We start from the raw sequence: 21,439 nt of genomic DNA, 5'->3' as shown, positions 1-21,439 counted from the left end.
TACAACTTTCCCGCAAACGGTTCTATGGGCTGCCATAGACCTCCATGGCGGAAGAAGAAAGTGCGACAACGGTTTCAATAGGTGCCTCCGCACCTTCGGTGCTTGGCCCCTAATAAAAAGGCAATAAAAAGGGTATAAAAAGGCCTATAAAAAATAGACCATAGGGTTTGAGCACTTGAGTTTTGAGCTGCTGGTTGCTAAAACTTTATCAAGCCTGGTAACATGTGCATCGCAGAGGTCAAAGGTCAATTTTTGCATTTTCAGCTCATTTATCATGAAAATGGGGTGTTTTTTTATTTATTTATTTTTTTACCTTTTAAACTGGTATGCCTCTACTGATGGCCCGATCTCCGCCAAAGTTTGCACGCGTCTTTACAATAATGCGGCGCACATGCTCAGCCGATTTGGTGAAGTTCTGCGCAAAGCAGGCAATTTTTAGTCATTTAAATGTCATTTTGCATAGGATAATATAGGGCATTTGTTTTTCACCAGTTTAACAGTTGGAGGGCCCGATCTCCGCCAAAGTTTGCACGCGTCTTTACAATAATGCGGCGCACATGCCCAGCCGATTTGGTGAAGTTCTGCGCAGAGCAGGCAATTTTTAGTCATTTAAATGTCAATTTGCATAGGATAATAATAGGGCATTTGTTTTCACCAATTTAACAGTTAAAGCGCCCCGGCGGCCATAAAAGTCTGCAAGCCTCTTTAGGGTCACGTGACGCATGCGCACGCGTGATTTCGTAAAGCTGTATGCCAATCAGGCAGGAAGAGGGCCGCTTTCAGGCCTTTAATGGGATTTTCCATAGAAATACATCATTTTGACCCCTTTTTAACCATTATAGCGCCACCAAGTGGCCGGTCCCCACGTCCTTTTTCACTTGGCCACAGAATGAGCTCTTACATAGGCGTGCTGAGTTTGGTGAAAATACCTCATTCCGTTCACGAGTTTTAGCCAATTTAGTAAAAGGGGCTACTCCCCCTTCCAACGTTTTGGCTGCCTTTAGGGTCCAGGAACCCAAATTTCCGTTTTTTTTAAATGACTTTTGACAATTAGACTCCAGAGAATCTCGCTGCGCTGGTTTGGTTCCGGTTGGGCCAAAAACCTAGGACTAGTTGGCAAAAGTAGGTTTTGCAAAAAACCCGAAATACCCGAATTTTTTCCCACTATTCCGAGCCAATCCGGGGCATGCATTTTGTCCGTCTCGAGCCAAGGATTCCAGCAATATAAGACACTCGAGGCTAAGCCTTACGGTTGAGGAGTTATGAGCCGTTTCGTACTTTTGGCCGCCGTTTCGTACTTTTGATCGCTGTAGCGCCCCCGTCAGGCCGATCGGGGCGGGCTTCGGTGACGTCTGCAGTGGTTGTGAGTACTACCAGCCCTGAAAGTTTCAAGTCTCTACGACTTACGGTTTGGTCTGCCCGAGCAGTTTTAGCTGGAAAATGATGCATCATGGGGAAATGAACAGTTCCAATAGGGTTTCAGCCTGACGCCTGACTTTGATTGGATTTTACTACCCCTTACTATCAAAATTTTGAGATTTGGCCTCACGACTGTGCCTAGCGACCTATGTTTCCGAACTTCTGACGCTGGTTTCGTCTCGATCGGACCAGTGGTTTCGAAGATATCGGCTAATTTTCTTAAAGCGCTAAATTACAACGGTGCACAAACCATACGCCGAAACCTGGCAAGTGTGGTATCGTTGGACTCGGCAACGATTCAGGAGTCTAAGGAGATGAGTCCCGTGAAAATAAGTCAACCACACCCAAAGTTATAAGCACTTTTTAAAAAAAATCTCAACTAGGTGGCGCTGTTTCGAAACTTCTCAGGCTACTTCAGGGCATCGTGGTGATGACCCATGCCGAGTTTGGTAACAATCCGTTCATGCGTTCATAAAATACAGCATTTTGGCACATAATTCAAGATGGCCGACAGCCAAAATGGCCGACATGGTAAAATTGGACATCAGTCGACTCGGCATGACGTCTCGGATCTGACGAGACCACTTTTGTGATTTTTGGGCAAACGGTTCAGCAAAAAAAAGCAAAAATAGCCATTTTTCCTATCTCCGGGCCAGTAGGTGGCGCTGCGCCGAAACGCAGCAGGTTGCCTCAAGACATGCTTGTGCCGACATGTACCAAGTTTGGTCTGAATACGATAAAGCGTTGCAGAGATACAGCCATACGTCTGTTTTTGCAAGCGCTACGTAAAATTTGTTTGCGCGTTTAACGGAAAAAATTTGACGAATCAACTTGAATTCCATAACTTTTTGTCGACACTGGCTGAAGATGATCTGGTTCAATTTTCGTGCAAATCGGACGAACAGTCTAGGACGAGTTCGCAAAAGTAGGATTTTGGGGAAATTCAAAATGGCGGGAAACATATAATGTCGGAAATGACGTCATAGGGTGCTTTCGGATTGGCAGCAGCTCAGAAATCTGAGGAAACAAGAATTTTGTTTCTAGCCCTTAAGGTTCAAAAGTTATTAGCATAAACATGAGTGCAACTTTGGACAGGTGGTGGCGCTAGAGGGATTGAGTTGGAGACACCAAAATTGGTGTATTTAATGTTGGGACTGCCCTCTATCAGAATGTCAAATCGTTACAACTTTCCCGCAAACGGTTCTATGGGCTGCCATAGACCTCCATGGCGGAAGAAGAAAGTGCGACAACGGTTTCAATAGGTGCCTCCGCACCTTCGGTGCTTGGCCCCTAATAAAAAGGCAATAAAAAGGGTATAAAAAGGCCTATAAAAAATAGACCATAGGGTTTGAGCACTTGAGTTTTGAGCTGCTGGTTGCTAAAACTTTATCAAGCCTGGTAACATGTGCATCGCAGAGGTCAAAGGTCAATTTTTGCATTTTCAGCTCATTTATCATGAAAATGGGGTGTTTTTTTATTTATTTATTTTTTTACCTTTTAAACTGGTATGCCTCTACTGATGGCCCGATCTCCGCCAAAGTTTGCACGCGTCTTTACAATAATGCGGCGCACATGCTCAGCCGATTTGGTGAAGTTCTGCGCAAAGCAGGCAATTTTTAGTCATTTAAATGTCATTTTGCATAGGATAATATAGGGCATTTGTTTTTCACCAGTTTAACAGTTGGAGGGCCCGATCTCCGCCAAAGTTTGCACGCGTCTTTACAATAATGCGGCGCACATGCCCAGCCGATTTGGTGAAGTTCTGCGCAGAGCAGGCAATTTTTAGTCATTTAAATGTCAATTTGCATAGGATAATAATAGGGCATTTGTTTTCACCAATTTAACAGTTAAAGCGCCCCGGCGGCCATAAAAGTCTGCAAGCCTCTTTAGGGTCACGTGACGCATGCGCACGCGTGATTTCGTAAAGCTGTATGCCAATCAGGCAGGAAGAGGGCCGCTTTTTAGGCCTTTAATGGGATTTTCCATAGAAATACATCATTTTGACCCCTTTTTAACCATTATAGCGCCACCAAGTGGCCGGTCCCCACGTCCTTTTTCACTTGGCCACAGAATGAGCTCTTACATAGGCGTGCTGAGTTTGGTGAAAATACCTCATTCCGTTCACGAGTTTTAGCCAATTTAGTAAAAGGGGCTACTCCCCCTTCCAACGTTTTGGCTGCCTTTAGGGTCCAGGAACCCAAATTTCCGTTTTTTTTAAATGACTTTTGACAATTAGACTCCAGAGAATCTCGCTGCGCTGGTTTGGTTCCGGTTGGGCCAAAAACCTAGGACTAGTTGGCAAAAGTAGGTTTTGCAAAAAACCCGAAATACCCGAATTTTTTCCCACTATTCCGAGCCAATCCGGGGCATGCATTTTGTCCGTCTCGAGCCAAGGATTCCAGCAATATAAGACACTCGAGGCTAAGCCTTACGGTTGAGGAGTTATGAGCCGTTTCGTACTTTTGGCCGCCGTTTCGTACTTTTGATCGCTGTAGCGCCCCCGTCAGGCCGATCGGGGCGGGCTTCGGTGACGTCTGCAGTGGTTGTGAGTACTACCAGCCCTGAAAGTTTCAAGTCTCTACAACTTACGGTTTGGTCTGCCCGAGCAGTTTTAGCTGGAAAATGATGCATCATGGGGAAATGAACAGTTCCAATAGGGTTTCAGCCTGACGCCTGACTTTGATTGGATTTTACTACCCCTTACTATCAAAATTTTGAGATTTGGCCTCACGACTGTGCCTAGCGACCTATGTTTCCGAACTTCTGACGCTGGTTTCGTCTCGATCGGACCAGTGGTTTCGAAGATATCGGCTAATTTTCTTAAAGCGCTAAATTACAACGGTGCACAAACCATACGCCGAAACCTGGCAAGTGTGGTATCGTTGGACTCGGCAACGATTCAGGAGTCTAAGGAGATGAGTCCCGTGAAAATAAGTCAACCACACCCAAAGTTATAAGCACTTTTTAAAAAAAATCTCAACTAGGTGGCGCTGTTTCGAAACTTCTCAGGCTACTTCAGGGCATCGTGGTGATGACCCATGCCGAGTTTGGTAACAATCCGTTCATGCGTTCATAAAATACAGCATTTTGGCACATAATTCAAGATGGCCGACAGCCAAAATGGCCGACATGGTAAAATTGGACATCAGTCGACTCGGCATGACGTCTCGGATCTGACGAGACCACTTTTGTGATTTTTGGGCAAACGGTTCAGCAAAAAAAAGCAAAAATAGCCATTTTTCCTATCTCCGGGCCAGTAGGTGGCGCTGCGCCGAAACGCAGCAGGTTGCCTCAAGACATGCTTGTGCCGACATGTACCAAGTTTGGTCTGAATACGATAAAGCGTTGCAGAGATACAGCCATACGTCTGTTTTTGCAAGCGCTACGTAAAATTTGTTTGCGCGTTTAACGGAAAAAATTTGACGAATCAACTTGAATTCCATAACTTTTTGTCGACACTGGCTGAAGATGATCTGGTTCAATTTTCGTGCAAATCGGACGAACAGTCTAGGACGAGTTCGCAAAAGTAGGATTTTGGGGAAATTCAAAATGGCGGGAAACATATAATGTCGGAAATGACGTCATAGGGTGCTTTCGGATTGGCAGCAGCTCAGAAATCTGAGGAAACAAGAATTTTGTTTCTAGCCCTTAAGGTTCAAAAGTTATTAGCATAAACATGAGTGCAACTTTGGACAGGTGGTGGCGCTAGAGGGATTGAGTTGGAGACACCAAAATTGGTGTATTTAATGTTGGGACTGCCCTCTATCAGAATGTCAAATCGTTACAACTTTCCCGCAAACGGTTCTATGGGCTGCCATAGACCTCCATGGCGGAAGAAGAAAGTGCGACAACGGTTTCAATAGGTGCCTCCGCACCTTCGGTGCTTGGCCCCTAATAAAAAGGCAATAAAAAGGGTATAAAAAGGCCTATAAAAAATAGACCATAGGGTTTGAGCACTTGAGTTTTGAGCTGCTGGTTGCTAAAACTTTATCAAGCCTGGTGACATGTGCATCGCAGAGGTCAAAGGTCAATTTTTGCATTTTCAGCTCATTTATCATGAAAATGGGGTGTTTTTTTATTTATTTATTTTTTTACCTTTTAAACTGGTATGCCTCTACTGATGGCCCGATCTCCGCCAAAGTTTGCACGCGTCTTTACAATAATGCGGCGCACATGCTCAGCCGATTTGGTGAAGTTCTGCGCAAAGCAGGCAATTTTTAGTCATTTAAATGTCATTTTGCATAGGATAATATAGGGCATTTGTTTTTCACCAGTTTAACAGTTGGAGGGCCCGATCTCCGCCAAAGTTTGCACGCGTCTTTACAATAATGCGGCGCACATGCCCAGCCGATTTGGTGAAGTTCTGCGCAGAGCAGGCAATTTTTAGTCATTTAAATGTCAATTTGCATAGGATAATAATAGGGCATTTGTTTTCACCAATTTAACAGTTAAAGCGCCCCGGCGGCCATAAAAGTCTGCAAGCCTCTTTAGGGTCACGTGACGCATGCGCACGCGTGATTTCGTAAAGCTGTATGCCAATCAGGCAGGAAGAGGGCCGCTTTCAGGCCTTTAATGGGATTTTCCATAGAAATACATCATTTTGACCCCTTTTTAACCATTATAGCGCCACCAAGTGGCCGGTCCCCACGTCCTTTTTCACTTGGCCACAGAATGAGCTCTTACATAGGCGTGCTGAGTTTGGTGAAAATACCTCATTCCGTTCACGAGTTTTAGCCAATTTAGTAAAAGGGGCTACTCCCCCTTCCAACGTTTTGGCTGCCTTTAGGGTCCAGGAACCCAAATTTCCGTTTTTTTTAAATGACTTTTGACAATTAGACTCCAGAGAATCTCGCTGCGCTGGTTTGGTTCCGGTTGGGCCAAAAACCTAGGACTAGTTGGCAAAAGTAGGTTTTGCAAAAAACCCGAAATACCCGAATTTTTTCCCACTATTCCGAGCCAATCCGGGGCATGCATTTTGTCCGTCTCGAGCCAAGGATTCCAGCAATATAAGACACTCGAGGCTAAGCCTTACGGTTGAGGAGTTATGAGCCGTTTCGTACTTTTGGCCGCCGTTTCGTACTTTTGATCGCTGTAGCGCCCCCGTCAGGCCGATCGGGGCGGGCTTCGGTGACGTCTGCAGTGGTTGTGAGTACTACCAGCCCTGAAAGTTTCAAGTCTCTACGACTTACGGTTTGGTCTGCCCGAGCAGTTTTAGCTGGAAAATGATGCATCATGGGGAAATGAACAGTTCCAATAGGGTTTCAGCCTGACGCCTGACTTTGATTGGATTTTACTACCCCTTACTATCAAAATTTTGAGATTTGGCCTCACGACTGTGCCTAGCGACCTATGTTTCCGAACTTCTGACGCTGGTTTCGTCTCGATCGGACCAGTGGTTTCGAAGATATCGGCTAATTTTCTTAAAGCGCTAAATTACAACGGTGCACAAACCATACGCCGAAACCTGGCAAGTGTGGTATCGTTGGACTCGGCAACGATTCAGGAGTCTAAGGAGATGAGTCCCGTGAAAATAAGTCAACCACACCCAAAGTTATAAGCACTTTTTAAAAAAAATCTCAACTAGGTGGCGCTGTTTCGAAACTTCTCAGGCTACTTCAGGGCATCGTGGTGATGACCCATGCCGAGTTTGGTAACAATCCGTTCATGCGTTCATAAAATACAGCATTTTGGCACATAATTCAAGATGGCCGACAGCCAAAATGGCCGACATGGTAAAATTGGACATCAGTCGACTCGGCATGACGTCTCGGATCTGACGAGACCACTTTTGTGATTTTTGGGCAAACGGTTCAGCAAAAAAAAGCAAAAATAGCCATTTTTCCTATCTCCGGGCCAGTAGGTGGCGCTGCGCCGAAACGCAGCAGGTTGCCTCAAGACATGCTTGTGCCGACATGTACCAAGTTTGGTCTGAATACGATAAAGCGTTGCAGAGATACAGCCATACGTCTGTTTTTGCAAGCGCTACGTAAAATTTGTTTGCGCGTTTAACGGAAAAAATTTGACGAATCAACTTGAATTCCATAACTTTTTGTCGACACTGGCTGAAGATGATCTGGTTCAATTTTCGTGCAAATCGGACGAACAGTCTAGGACGAGTTCGCAAAAGTAGGATTTTGGGGAAATTCAAAATGGCGGGAAACATATAATGTCGGAAATGACGTCATAGGGTGCTTTCGGATTGGCAGCAGCTCAGAAATCTGAGGAAACAAGAATTTTGTTTCTAGCCCTTAAGGTTCAAAAGTTATTAGCATAAACATGAGTGCAACTTTGGACAGGTGGTGGCGCTAGAGGGATTGAGTTGGAGACACCAAAATTGGTGTATTTAATGTTGGGACTGCCCTCTATCAGAATGTCAAATCGTTACAACTTTCCCGCAAACGGTTCTATGGGCTGCCATAGACCTCCATGGCGGAAGAAGAAAGTGCGACAACGGTTTCAATAGGTGCCTCCGCACCTTCGGTGCTTGGCCCCTAATAAAAAGGCAATAAAAAGGGTATAAAAAGGCCTATAAAAAATAGACCATAGGGTTTGAGCACTTGAGTTTTGAGCTGCTGGTTGCTAAAACTTTATCAAGCCTGGTAACATGTGCATCGCAGAGGTCAAAGGTCAATTTTTGCATTTTCAGCTCATTTATCATGAAAATGGGGTGTTTTTTTATTTATTTATTTTTTTACCTTTTAAACTGGTATGCCTCTACTGATGGCCCGATCTCCGCCAAAGTTTGCACGCGTCTTTACAATAATGCGGCGCACATGCTCAGCCGATTTGGTGAAGTTCTGCGCAAAGCAGGCAATTTTTAGTCATTTAAATGTCATTTTGCATAGGATAATATAGGGCATTTGTTTTTCACCAGTTTAACAGTTGGAGGGCCCGATCTCCGCCAAAGTTTGCACGCGTCTTTACAATAATGCGGCGCACATGCCCAGCCGATTTGGTGAAGTTCTGCGCAGAGCAGGCAATTTTTAGTCATTTAAATGTCAATTTGCATAGGATAATAATAGGGCATTTGTTTTCACCAATTTAACAGTTAAAGCGCCCCGGCGGCCATAAAAGTCTGCAAGCCTCTTTAGGGTCACGTGACGCATGCGCACGCGTGATTTCGTAAAGCTGTATGCCAATCAGGCAGGAAGAGGGCCGCTTTCAGGCCTTTAATGGGATTTTCCATAGAAATACATCATTTTGACCCCTTTTTAACCATTATAGCGCCACCAAGTGGCCGGTCCCCACGTCCTTTTTCACTTGGCCACAGAATGAGCTCTTACATAGGCGTGCTGAGTTTGGTGAAAATACCTCATTCCGTTCACGAGTTTTAGCCAATTTAGTAAAAGGGGCTACTCCCCCTTCCAACGTTTTGGCTGCCTTTAGGGTCCAGGAACCCAAATTTCCGTTTTTTTTAAATGACTTTTGACAATTAGACTCCAGAGAATCTCGCTGCGCTGGTTTGGTTCCGGTTGGGCCAAAAACCTAGGACTAGTTGGCAAAAGTAGGTTTTGCAAAAAACCCGAAATACCCGAATTTTTTCCCACTATTCCGAGCCAATCCGGGGCATGCATTTTGTCCGTCTCGAGCCAAGGATTCCAGCAATATAAGACACTCGAGGCTAAGCCTTACGGTTGAGGAGTTATGAGCCGTTTCGTACTTTTGGCCGCCGTTTCGTACTTTTGATCGCTGTAGCGCCCCCGTCAGGCCGATCGGGGCGGGCTTCGGTGACGTCTGCAGTGGTTGTGAGTACTACCAGCCCTGAAAGTTTCAAGTCTCTACGACTTACGGTTTGGTCTGCCCGAGCAGTTTTAGCTGGAAAATGATGCATCATGGGGAAATGAACAGTTCCAATAGGGTTTCAGCCTGACGCCTGACTTTGATTGGATTTTACTACCCCTTACTATCAAAATTTTGAGATTTGGCCTCACGACTGTGCCTAGCGACCTATGTTTCCGAACTTCTGACGCTGGTTTCGTCTCGATCGGACCAGTGGTTTCGAAGATATCGGCTAATTTTCTTAAAGCGCTAAATTACAACGGTGCACAAACCATACGCCGAAACCTGGCAAGTGTGGTATCGTTGGACTCGGCAACGATTCAGGAGTCTAAGGAGATGAGTCCCGTGAAAATAAGTCAACCACACCCAAAGTTATAAGCACTTTTTAAAAAAAATCTCAACTAGGTGGCGCTGTTTCGAAACTTCTCAGGCTACTTCAGGGCATCGTGGTGATGACCCATGCCGAGTTTGGTAACAATCCGTTCATGCGTTCATAAAATACAGCATTTTGGCACATAATTCAAGATGGCCGACAGCCAAAATGGCCGACATGGTAAAATTGGACATCAGTCGACTCGGCATGACGTCTCGGATCTGACGAGACCACTTTTGTGATTTTTGGGCAAACGGTTCAGCAAAAAAAAGCAAAAATAGCCATTTTTCCTATCTCCGGGCCAGTAGGTGGCGCTGCGCCGAAACGCAGCAGGTTGCCTCAAGACATGCTTGTGCCGACATGTACCAAGTTTGGTCTGAATACGATAAAGCGTTGCAGAGATACAGCCATACGTCTGTTTTTGCAAGCGCTACGTAAAATTTGTTTGCGCGTTTAACGGAAAAAATTTGACGAATCAACTTGAATTCCATAACTTTTTGTCGACACTGGCTGAAGATGATCTGGTTCAATTTTCGTGCAAATCGGACGAACAGTCTAGGACGAGTTCGCAAAAGTAGGATTTTGGGGAAATTCAAAATGGCGGGAAACATATAATGTCGGAAATGACGTCATAGGGTGCTTTCGGATTGGCAGCAGCTCAGAAATCTGAGGAAACAAGAATTTTGTTTCTAGCCCTTAAGGTTCAAAAGTTATTAGCATAAACATGAGTGCAACTTTGGACAGGTGGTGGCGCTAGAGGGATTGAGTTGGAGACACCAAAATTGGTGTATTTAATGTTGGGACTGCCCTCTATCAGAATGTCAAATCGTTACAACTTTCCCGCAAACGGTTCTATGGGCTGCCATAGACCTCCATGGCGGAAGAAGAAAGTGCGACAACGGTTTCAATAGGTGCCTCCGCACCTTCGGTGCTTGGCCCCTAATAAAAAGGCAATAAAAAGGGTATAAAAAGGCCTATAAAAAATAGACCATAGGGTTTGAGCACTTGAGTTTTGAGCTGCTGGTTGCTAAAACTTTATCAAGCCTGGTAACATGTGCATCGCAGAGGTCAAAGGTCAATTTTTGCATTTTCAGCTCATTTATCATGAAAATGGGGTGTTTTTTTATTTATTTATTTTTTTACCTTTTAAACTGGTATGCCTCTACTGATGGCCCGATCTCCGCCAAAGTTTGCACGCGTCTTTACAATAATGCGGCGCACATGCTCAGCCGATTTGGTGAAGTTCTGCGCAAAGCAGGCAATTTTTAGTCATTTAAATGTCATTTTGCATAGGATAATATAGGGCATTTGTTTTTCACCAGTTTAACAGTTGGAGGGCCCGATCTCCGCCAAAGTTTGCACGCGTCTTTACAATAATGCGGCGCACATGCCCAGCCGATTTGGTGAAGTTCTGCGCAGAGCAGGCAATTTTTAGTCATTTAAATGTCAATTTGCATAGGATAATAATAGGGCATTTGTTTTCACCAATTTAACAGTTAAAGCGCCCCGGCGGCCATAAAAGTCTGCAAGCCTCTTTAGGGTCACGTGACGCATGCGCACGCGTGATTTCGTAAAGCTGTATGCCAATCAGGCAGGAAGAGGGCCGCTTTCAGGCCTTTAATGGGATTTTCCATAGAAATACATCATTTTGACCCCTTTTTAACCATTATAGCGCCACCAAGTGGCCGGTCCCCACGTCCTTTTTCACTTGGCCACAGAATGAGCTCTTACATAGGCGTGCTGAGTTTGGTGAAAATACCTCATTCCGTTCACGAGTTTTAGCCAATTTAGTAAAAGGGGCTACTCCCCCTTCCAACGTTTTGGCTGCCTTTAGGGTCCAGGAACCCAAATTTCCGTTTTTTTTAAATGACTTTTGACAATTAGACTCCAGAGAATCTCGCTGCGCTGGTTTGGTTCCGGTTGGGCCAAAAACCTAGGACTAGTTGGCAAAAGTAGGTTTTGCAAAAAACCCGAAATACCCGAATTTTTTCCCACTATTCCGAGCCAATCCGGGGCATGCATTTTGTCCGTCTCGAGCCAAGGATTCCAGCAATATAAGACACTCGAGGCTAAGCCTTACGGTTGAGGAGTTATGAGCCGTTTCGTACTTTTGGCCGCCGTTTCGTACTTTTGATCGCTGTAGCGCCCCCGTCAGGCCGATCGGGGCGGGCTTCGGTGACGTCTGCAGTGGTTGTGAGTACTACCAGCCCTGAAAGTTTCAAGTCTCTACGACTTACGGTTTGGTCTGCCCGAGCAGTTTTAGCTGGAAAATGATGCATCATGGGGAAATGAACAGTTCCAATAGGGTTTCAGCCTGACGCCTGACTTTGATTGGATTTTACTACCCCTTACTATCAAAATTTTGAGATTTGGCCTCACGACTGTGCCTAGCGACCTATGTTTCCGAACTTCTGACGCTGGTTTCGTCTCGATCGGACCAGTGGTTTCGAAGATATCGGCTAATTTTCTTAAAGCGCTAAATTACAACGGTGCACAAACCATACGCCGAAACCTGGCAAGTGTGGTATCGTTGGACTCGGCAACGATTCAGGAGTCTAAGGAGATGAGTCCCGTGAAAATAAGTCAACCACACCCAAAGTTATAAGCACTTTTTAAAAAAAATCTCAACTAGGTGGCGCTGTTTCGAAACTTCTCAGGCTACTTCAGGGCATCGTGGTGATGACCCATGCCGAGTTTGGTAACAATCCGTTCATGCGTTCATAAAATACAGCATTTTGGCACATAATTCAAGATGGCCGACAGCCAAAATGGCCGACATGGTAAAATTGGACATCAGTCGACTCGGCATGACGTCTCGGATCTGACGAGACCACTTTTGTGATTTTTGGGCAAACGGTTCAGCAAAAAAAAGCAAAAATAGCCATTTTTCCTATCTCCGGGCCAGTAGGTGGCGCTGCGCCGAAACGCAGCAGGTTGCCTCAAGACATGCTTGTGCCAACATGTACCAAGTTTGGTCTGAATACGATAAAGCGTTGCAGAGATACAGCCATACGTCTGTTTTTGCAAGCGCTACGTAAAATTTGTTTGCGCGTTTAACGGAAAAAATTTGACGAATCAACTTGAATTCCATAACTTTTTGTCGACACTGGCTGAAGATGATCTGGTTCAATTTTCGTGCAAATCGGACGAACAGTCTAGGACGAGTTCGCAAAAGTAGGATTTTGGGGAAATTCAAAATGGCGGGAAACATATAATGTCGGAAATGACGTCATAGGGTGCTTTCGGATTGGCAGCAGCTCAGAAATCTGAGGAAACAAGAATTTTGTTTCTAGCCCTTAAGGTTCAAAAGTTATTAGCATAAACATGAGTGCAACTTTGGACAGGTGGTGGCGCTAGAGGGATTGAGTTGGAGACACCAAAATTGGTGTATTTAATGTTGGGACTGCCCTCTATCAGAATGTCAAATCGTTACAACTTTCCCGCAAACGGTTCTATGGGCTGCCATAGACCTCCATGGCGGAAGAAGAAAGTGCGACAACGGTTTCAATAGGTGCCTCCGCACCTTCGGTGCTTGGCCCCTAATAAAAAGGCAATAAAAAGGGTATAAAAAGGCCTATAAAAAATAGACCATAGGGTTTGAGCACTTGAGTTTTGAGCTGCTGGTTGCTAAAACTTTATCAAGCCTGGTAACATGTGCATCGCAGAGGTCAAAGGTCAATTTTTGCATTTTCAGCTCATTTATCATGAAAATGGGGTGTTTTTTTATTTATTTATTTTTTTACCTTTTAAACTGGTATGCCTCTACTGATGGCCCGATCTCCGCCAAAGTTTGCACGCGTCTTTACAATAATGCGGCGCACATGCTCAGCCGATTTGGTGAAGTTCTGCGCAAAGCAGGCAATTTTTAGTCATTTAAATGTCATTTTGCATAGGATAATATAGGGCATTTGTTTTTCACCAGTTTAACAGTTGGAGGGCCCGATCTCCGCCAAAGTTTGCACGCGTCTTTACAATAATGCGGCGCACATGCCCAGCCGATTTGGTGAAGTTCTGCGCAGAGCAGGCAATTTTTAGTCATTTAAATGTCAATTTGCATAGGATAATAATAGGGCATTTGTTTTCACCAATTTAACAGTTAAAGCGCCCCGGCGGCCATAAAAGTCTGCAAGCCTCTTTAGGGTCACGTGACGCATGCGCACGCGTGATTTCGTAAAGCTGTATGCCAATCAGGCAGGAAGAGGGCCGCTTTCAGGCCTTTAATGGGATTTTCCATAGAAATACATCATTTTGACCCCTTTTTAACCATTATAGCGCCACCAAGTGGCCGGTCCCCACGTCCTTTTTCACTTGGCCACAGAATGAGCTCTTACATAGGCGTGCTGAGTTTGGTGAAAATACCTCATTCCGTTCACGAGTTTTAGCCAATTTAGTAAAAGGGGCTACTCCCCCTTCCAACGTTTTGGCTGCCTTTAGGGTCCAGGAACCCAAATTTCCGTTTTTTTTAAATGACTTTTGACAATTAGACTCCAGAGAATCTCGCTGCGCTGGTTTGGTTCCGGTTGGGCCAAAAACCTAGGACTAGTTGGCAAAAGTAGGTTTTGCAAAAAACCCGAAATACCCGAATTTTTTCCCACTATTCCGAGCCAATCCGGGGCATGCATTTTGTCCGTCTCGAGCCAAGGATTCCAGCAATATAAGACACTCGAGGCTAAGCCTTACGGTTGAGGAGTTATGAGCCGTTTCGTACTTTTGGCCGCCGTTTCGTACTTTTGATCGCTGTAGCGCCCCCGTCAGGCCGATCGGGGCGGGCTTCGGTGACGTCTGCAGTGGTTGTGAGTACTACCAGCCCTGAAAGTTTCAAGTCTCTACGACTTACGGTTTGGTCTGCCCGAGCAGTTTTAGCTGGAAAATGATGCATCATGGGGAAATGAACAGTTCCAATAGGGTTTCAGCCTGACGCCTGACTTTGATTGGATTTTACTACCCCTTACTATCAAAATTTTGAGATTTGGCCTCACGACTGTGCCTAGCGACCTATGTTTCCGAACTTCTGACGCTGGTTTCGTCTCGATCGGACCAGTGGTTTCGAAGATATCGGCTAATTTTCTTAAAGCGCTAAATTACAACGGTGCACAAACCATACGCCGAAACCTGGCAAGTGTGGTATCGTTGGACTCGGCAACGATTCAGGAGTCTAAGGAGATGAGTCCCGTGAAAATAAGTCAACCACACCCAAAGTTATAAGCACTTTTTAAAAAAAATCTCAACTAGGTGGCGCTGTTTCGAAACTTCTCAGGCTACTTCAGGGCATCGTGGTGATGACCCATGCCGAGTTTGGTAACAATCCGTTCATGCGTTCATAAAATACAGCATTTTGGCACATAATTCAAGATGGCCGACAGCCAAAATGGCCGACATGGTAAAATTGGACATCAGTCGACTCGGCATGACGTCTCGGATCTGACGAGACCACTTTTGTGATTTTTGGGCAAACGGTTCAGCAAAAAAAAGCAAAAATAGCCATTTTTCCTATCTCCGGGCCAGTAGGTGGCGCTGCGCCGAAACGCAGCAGGTTGCCTCAAGACATGCTTGTGCCGACATGTACCAAGTTTGGTCTGAATACGATAAAGCGTTGCAGAGATACAGCCATACGTCTGTTTTTGCAAGCGCTACGTAAAATTTGTTTGCGCGTTTAACGGAAAAAATTTGACGAATCAACTTGAATTCCATAACTTTTTGTCGACACTGGCTGAAGATGATCTGGTTCAATTTTCGTGCAAATCGGACGAACAGTCTAGGACGAGTTCGCAAAAGTAGGATTTTGGGGAAATTCAAAATGGCGGGAAACATATAATGTCGGAAATGACGTCATAGGGTGCTTTCGGATTGGCAGCAGCTCAGAAATCTGAGGAAACAAGAATTTTGTTTCTAGCCCTTAAGGTTCAAAAGTTATTAGCATAAACATGAGTGCAACTTTGGACAGGTGGTGGCGCTAGAGGGATTGAGTTGGAGACACCAAAATTGGTGTATTTAATGTTGGGACTGCCCTCTATCAGAATGTCAAATCGTTACAACTTTCCCGCAAACGGTTCTATGGGCTGCCATAGACCTCCATGGCGGAAGAAGAAAGTGCGACAACGGTTTCAATAGGTGCCTCCGCACCTTCGGTGCTTGGCCCCTAACTAATAATAGCAATAAATATTATACATTATAAATATTACTAATATTATATTGATTTTGATTATTGATTAAAGTGATTACAATCTTAAACAAGCGCAAAGAAGAAGACAAGACATGCCAGCATGCCTGGAAGTCTCAAGCCAACTGCAACAATGAGCCATTAAGGACCTATTAAGTTGATTTTAGGCAAAATAGCAGTCAAATTTTAAATACAGTCAATAATAATGGTTTAATGGTTTATCACTTTCGACCAATAGGTGTCACTGTTACGAAACTGATGTGGTTTAGTCAGATTGAGATGACAATGACACATGCAAAGTTTGGTGTCAATATGTCAAAGCATTGCAGAGATACAGCCTCAAGAGTAATTTTTGCATCATGGCTCAACTCTGTTGCAGTGGTATATGAAAACTGTTTTGTCTATCAATCCGAAATCCATAACTATTTGTCAGCATGGTCTGAAGACGATACGGATCAATTTTGGTGAAAATCGGACAAACGGTCTAGGATGAGTTTGAAAAAGTAGGTTTTTAACAAATAACAAGACGGAGGACAGATAGGTTTGCAAAATATGGCACAATTGGTATCCATGTTCTCGGCATGAGCCATTGACTGTATTATGACCAGTCTCATTACAATGGGTTAATTTAATCAAAAGTTATTCGCATTTCTGTACATTTTATTACAACTTTTGACCACAAGGTGGCGCTACCCCGAAACTTTTTGAGTATCTTCAGGACATGGAGCGGAAGACACATACCGAGTTTTGTAACGATACGCTAATGCATTCGTAAATTATAGCATTAGCATTTTAAACCATAATACTGCATTGAAGTCAATGGGAATTTCATGTTTTGTTTTATTATAGCGCCACCAAGAGGCACAATCCCACCAATTTTTTTATGTGTCCTCATAGTGAGCCCATACATATGTGTGTCAAGTTTGGTGAAAATATCTCATTTTGTTTTGGAGTTATAGACATTTATATGAAAAAACACGTAAAAAAGGACTGACACCTGACTTTGATTGGATTTTACTACCCCTTACTATCAATATTTTGAGATTTGGGCATTAGCGTATAGCTATCGACCTATGTTTCCGAACTTCTGAGGCTGGTTTCGTCTCGATCGGACTAGCGGTTTCGAAGATATCAGCAAATGTTTTTTAAGCACTAAATTACAACTCTGCGCAAACCATATGCCGAAACCTGGCAAGTCTGGTATCGTTGGAGTCGGCAAGGATTCAGGAGACCAAAAAACACACTCCCATCAAAATATGTCAACCACACCCAAAGTTATAAGCGTTTGAAAAAAAAAATTCTCCACTAGGTGGCGCTGTTTCGAAACTTCTCAGGCTACTTCAGGGCATCGTGGTGATGACCCATACCAAGTTTCATAACAATCTGTTCATGCGTTCATAAAATACAGCATTTTTGCACATAATTCAAAATGGCCGACATCCAAAATGGCCGACATGGTAAAATTGGATATCAGTCGACTCGGCATGACGCCCTGAATCTAATGAGACCAATTTTATGATTTTTGGATAAACGGTTCAGAAGTTATAAGCCAAAATAGGCATTTTTCGTATCTCCGGACAGGTAGGTGGCGCTGCGCCGAAACGCTGCATGTTGCTTCAAGTCATGCTTGTTATGACATGTACCAAGGTTGGTTTGAATACGATAAAGCGTTGCGGAGATATAGCCTTTAGTGTGTTTTTGCAACCTCCACGTAAAATTTGTTTGTGCGTTTATTGAAAACGATTGGACGAATCAACTTGAATTCCATAACTTTTTGTCAACATGCTCTGAAGATGATCTGTTTCAATTTTCGTGAAAATCGGAGCAACGGCCTAGGAGGAGTTCGAAAAAGTAGGTTTTTCAGAAAATTCAAAATGGCGGGAAAATTTGCATACCGGAAAATGACATCATAGGGTGAAATCGAATCGGCTTGAGCCAAGGAATCCGATGAAAAAAGAATTTTGTTTCTAGCCCTTAGGGGTCAAAAGTTATAAGCATAAATATGAGTGAAACTTTGGACAGGTGGTGGCGCTAGAGGGATTGAGTTAGAGGCACCAAATTTGCTATAGTGACAGCTCAGACTGGCCTCTATGAGTGTGCCAAATTTCACAACTTTTTACCATACGGTTCTATGGGCTGCCAGAGACTCCTATGGCGGAAGAAGAAGAAGAAGCAGAATAATAATAGGAACACTAACGATTTCAATAGGTGCCTCCGCACCTTCGGTGCTTGGCCCCTAATGATAAATATAGCTGCAAGCAGCCATTATCGGGGCCAAGCGCAAAGAAGAAGACAAGACATGCCAGCATGGCTGGAAGTCTCAAGCCAACTGCAACAATGAGCCATTAAGGACCTATTAAGTTGATTTTAGGCAAAATAGCAGTCAAATTTTAAATACAGTCAATAATAATGGTTTAATGGTTTATCACTTTCGACCAATAGGTGTCACTGTTACGAAACTGATGTGGTTTAGTCAGATTGAGATGACAATGACACATGCAAAGTTTGGTGTCAATATGTCAAAGCATTGCAGAGATACAGCCTCAAGAGTCATTTTTGCATCATGGCTCAACTCTGTTGCAGTGGTATATGAAAACTGTTTTGTCTATCAATCCGAAATCCATAACTATTTGTCAGCATGGTCTGAAGACGATACGGATCAATTTTGGTGAAAATCGGACAAACGGTCTAGGATGAGTTTGAAAAAGTAGGTTTTTAACAAATAACAAGACGGAGGACAGATAGGTTTGCAAAATATGGCACAATTGGTATCCATGTTCTCGGCATGAGCCATTGACTGTATTATGACCAGTTTCATTACAATGGGTTAATTTAATCAAAAGTTATTCGCATTTCTGTACATTTTATTACAACTTTTGACCACAAGGTGGCGCTGCCCCGAAACTTTTTGAGTATCTTCGGGACATGGAGCGGAAGACACATACCGAGTTTTGTAACGATACGCTAATGCATTCTTAAATTATAGCATTAGCATTTTAAACCGTAATACTGCATTGAAGTCAATGGGAATTTCATGTTTTGTTTTATTATAGCGCCACCAAGAGGCACAATCCCACCAATTTTTTTATGTGTCCTCATAGTGAGCCCATACATATGTGTGTCAAGTTTGGTGAAAATATCTCATTTTGTTTTGGAGTTATAGACATTTATATGAAAAAACACGTAAAAAAGGACTGACACCTGACTTTGATTGGATTTTACTACCCCTTACTATCAATATTTTGAGATTTTGGCATTAGCGTATAGCTATCGACCTATGTTTCCGAACTTCTGAGGCTGGTTTCGTCTCGATCGGACTAGCGGTTTCGAAGATATCAGCAAATGTTTTTTAAGCACTAAATTACAACTCTGCGCAAACCATATGCCGAAACCTGGCAAGTCTGGTATCGTTGGAGTCGGCAAGGATTCAGGAGACCAAAAAACACACTCCCATCAAAATATGTCAACCACACCCAAAGTTATAAGCGTTTGAAAAAAAAAATTCTCCACTAGGTGGCGCTGTTTCGAAACTTCTCAGGCTACTTCAGGGCATCGTGGTGATGACCCATACCAAGTTTCATAACAATCTGTTCATGCGTTCATAAAATACAGCATTTTTGCACATAATTCAAAATGGCCGACATCCAAAATGGCCGACATGGTAAAATTGGATATCAGTCGACTCGGCATGACGCCCTGAATCTAATGAGACCAATTTTATGATTTTTGGATAAACGGTTCAGAAGTTATAAGCCAAAATAGGCATTTTTCATATCTCCGGACAGGTAGGTGGCGCTGCGCCGAAACGCTGCATGTTGCTTCAAGTCATGCTTGTGATGACATGTACCAAGGTTGGTTTGAATACGATAAAGCGTTGCGGAGATATAGCCTTTAGTGTGTTTTTGCAACCTCCACGTAAAATTTGTTTGTGCGTTTATTGAAAACGATTGGACGAATCAACTTGAATTCCATAACTTTTTGTCAACATGCTCTGAAGATGATCTGTTTCAATTTTCGTGAAAATCGGAGCAACGGCCTAGGAGGAGTTCGAAAAAGTAGGTTTTTCAGAAAATTCAAAATGGCGGGAAAATTTGCATACCGGAAAATGACATCATAGGGTGAAATCGAATCGGCTTGAGCCAAGGAATCCGATGAAAAAAGAATTTTGTTTCTAGCCCTTAGGGGTCAAAAGTTATAAGCATAAATATGAGTGAAACTTTGGACAGGTGGTGGCGCTAGAGGGATTGAGTTAGAGGCACCAAATTTGCTATAGTGACAGCTCAGACTGGCCTCTATGAGTGTGCCAAATTTCACAACTTTTTACCATACGGTTCTATGGGCTGCCAGAGACTCCTATGGCGGAAAAAGAAGAAGAAGAAGCAGAATAATAATAGGAACACTAACAATTTCAATAGGTGCCTCCGCACCTTCGGTGCTTGGCCCCTAATAAGAGTATTCATGCAAAGTTTTTAATGTAATATATATGGTGAACTAATTATTAATTGCATATGGTTTATATAATATATTTAGGGAACAAATAATTAATTATATTTTGTATAATGTGGATTAAATTTTGCAATAAAAATTGGTTCAGCATATCATTTATCAGACACTTAAAAACATTTTTTGGTTTTGGACATTTTTTGTCCATTACAGTTATAAAAAGTAATATTAGTTTATCTCTAAAACATTTAGCTTGATTTCCTTCGAAAATGGAATAGCCTTTGTGTAATGTCTTAGGAATAGCCAAAAACAAAGCATGTAGCTTTTGTTGGTAATAGTTGGTCTAATATTTACTCACATATATGCTTATCAAATATTTAATGCATGTTTTCTTGAGGCAATTGTCAGAATATGTGAATGGATAATTGGATGTATATCAACAAACAACAGTTTTGTTTTAATAAAATTGATTACCAGCTGTGCATCTGCTCCGTTGAGGTCACTGATTTTTCTTGGAGAGGGCATTGTGTGGGCTTAGAGGAGCTCGTTAAACTCATCCCTAACTAGCAGAAATGTAATTTACAAACAGAGGGCTGTGGAGCCAACAATGAAGGGTCGAGGATCAGTGCTGCTGGGGGAGAAAGAGCCCTCGCAGTCTGAGGCCTGGATCTGACAGCTGAGGAGGCAAATAAAAGAACCAGAGGAGATGGAAAGCATGAAGGTTAACTCTTGAAACACTGGAGGGGGAAAAACAGAGAGGGCTGCCACACAAAATGCAAAACTGCACACATTGAGTGCAAATGGTAAATGAGCTAATAGATGTTTGACGAATTCAAAAATTAAAGCTATACCATGCAAATGTTTAGGGTCAGTAAGATATACTTTTTAAAGAAATGAACACCTTTATTCAACAAGGACACATGCCATTGATCAAAAATGACAGTAAAGACATTTATATTACAAAGTATTTGCAACAGCTGAACATTCGCTTTTGACTATTTTTTGAATGACTGTTTTTTTTATACAACAAATCTAATATCTCTACTATATGTTAATATACTATAACCAAGTCACACACATCAAAGTCTAATCAGCTTTATGCATTTTACATGTATGCATTTTTACAAATTTTTACATTTCTTTAGTAATAATCTTTTTTTTTTTTTTTTTTTTTGCCTGGTTACCTTACTAGTTAATTCCTTGGTAAACAGAAAGTTCAAAGGGTCACTCAGAGATCATTCGTCCTGTTTGCATGGTCCGTTCAT

The sequence above is a fragment of the Pseudorasbora parva genome, chromosome 21 (assembly GCF_024679245.1).
Source record: "Pseudorasbora parva isolate DD20220531a chromosome 21, ASM2467924v1, whole genome shotgun sequence".
Taxonomy (NCBI): domain Eukaryota; kingdom Metazoa; phylum Chordata; class Actinopteri; order Cypriniformes; family Gobionidae; genus Pseudorasbora; species Pseudorasbora parva.
This window is presented reverse-complemented; position numbering follows the sequence as displayed.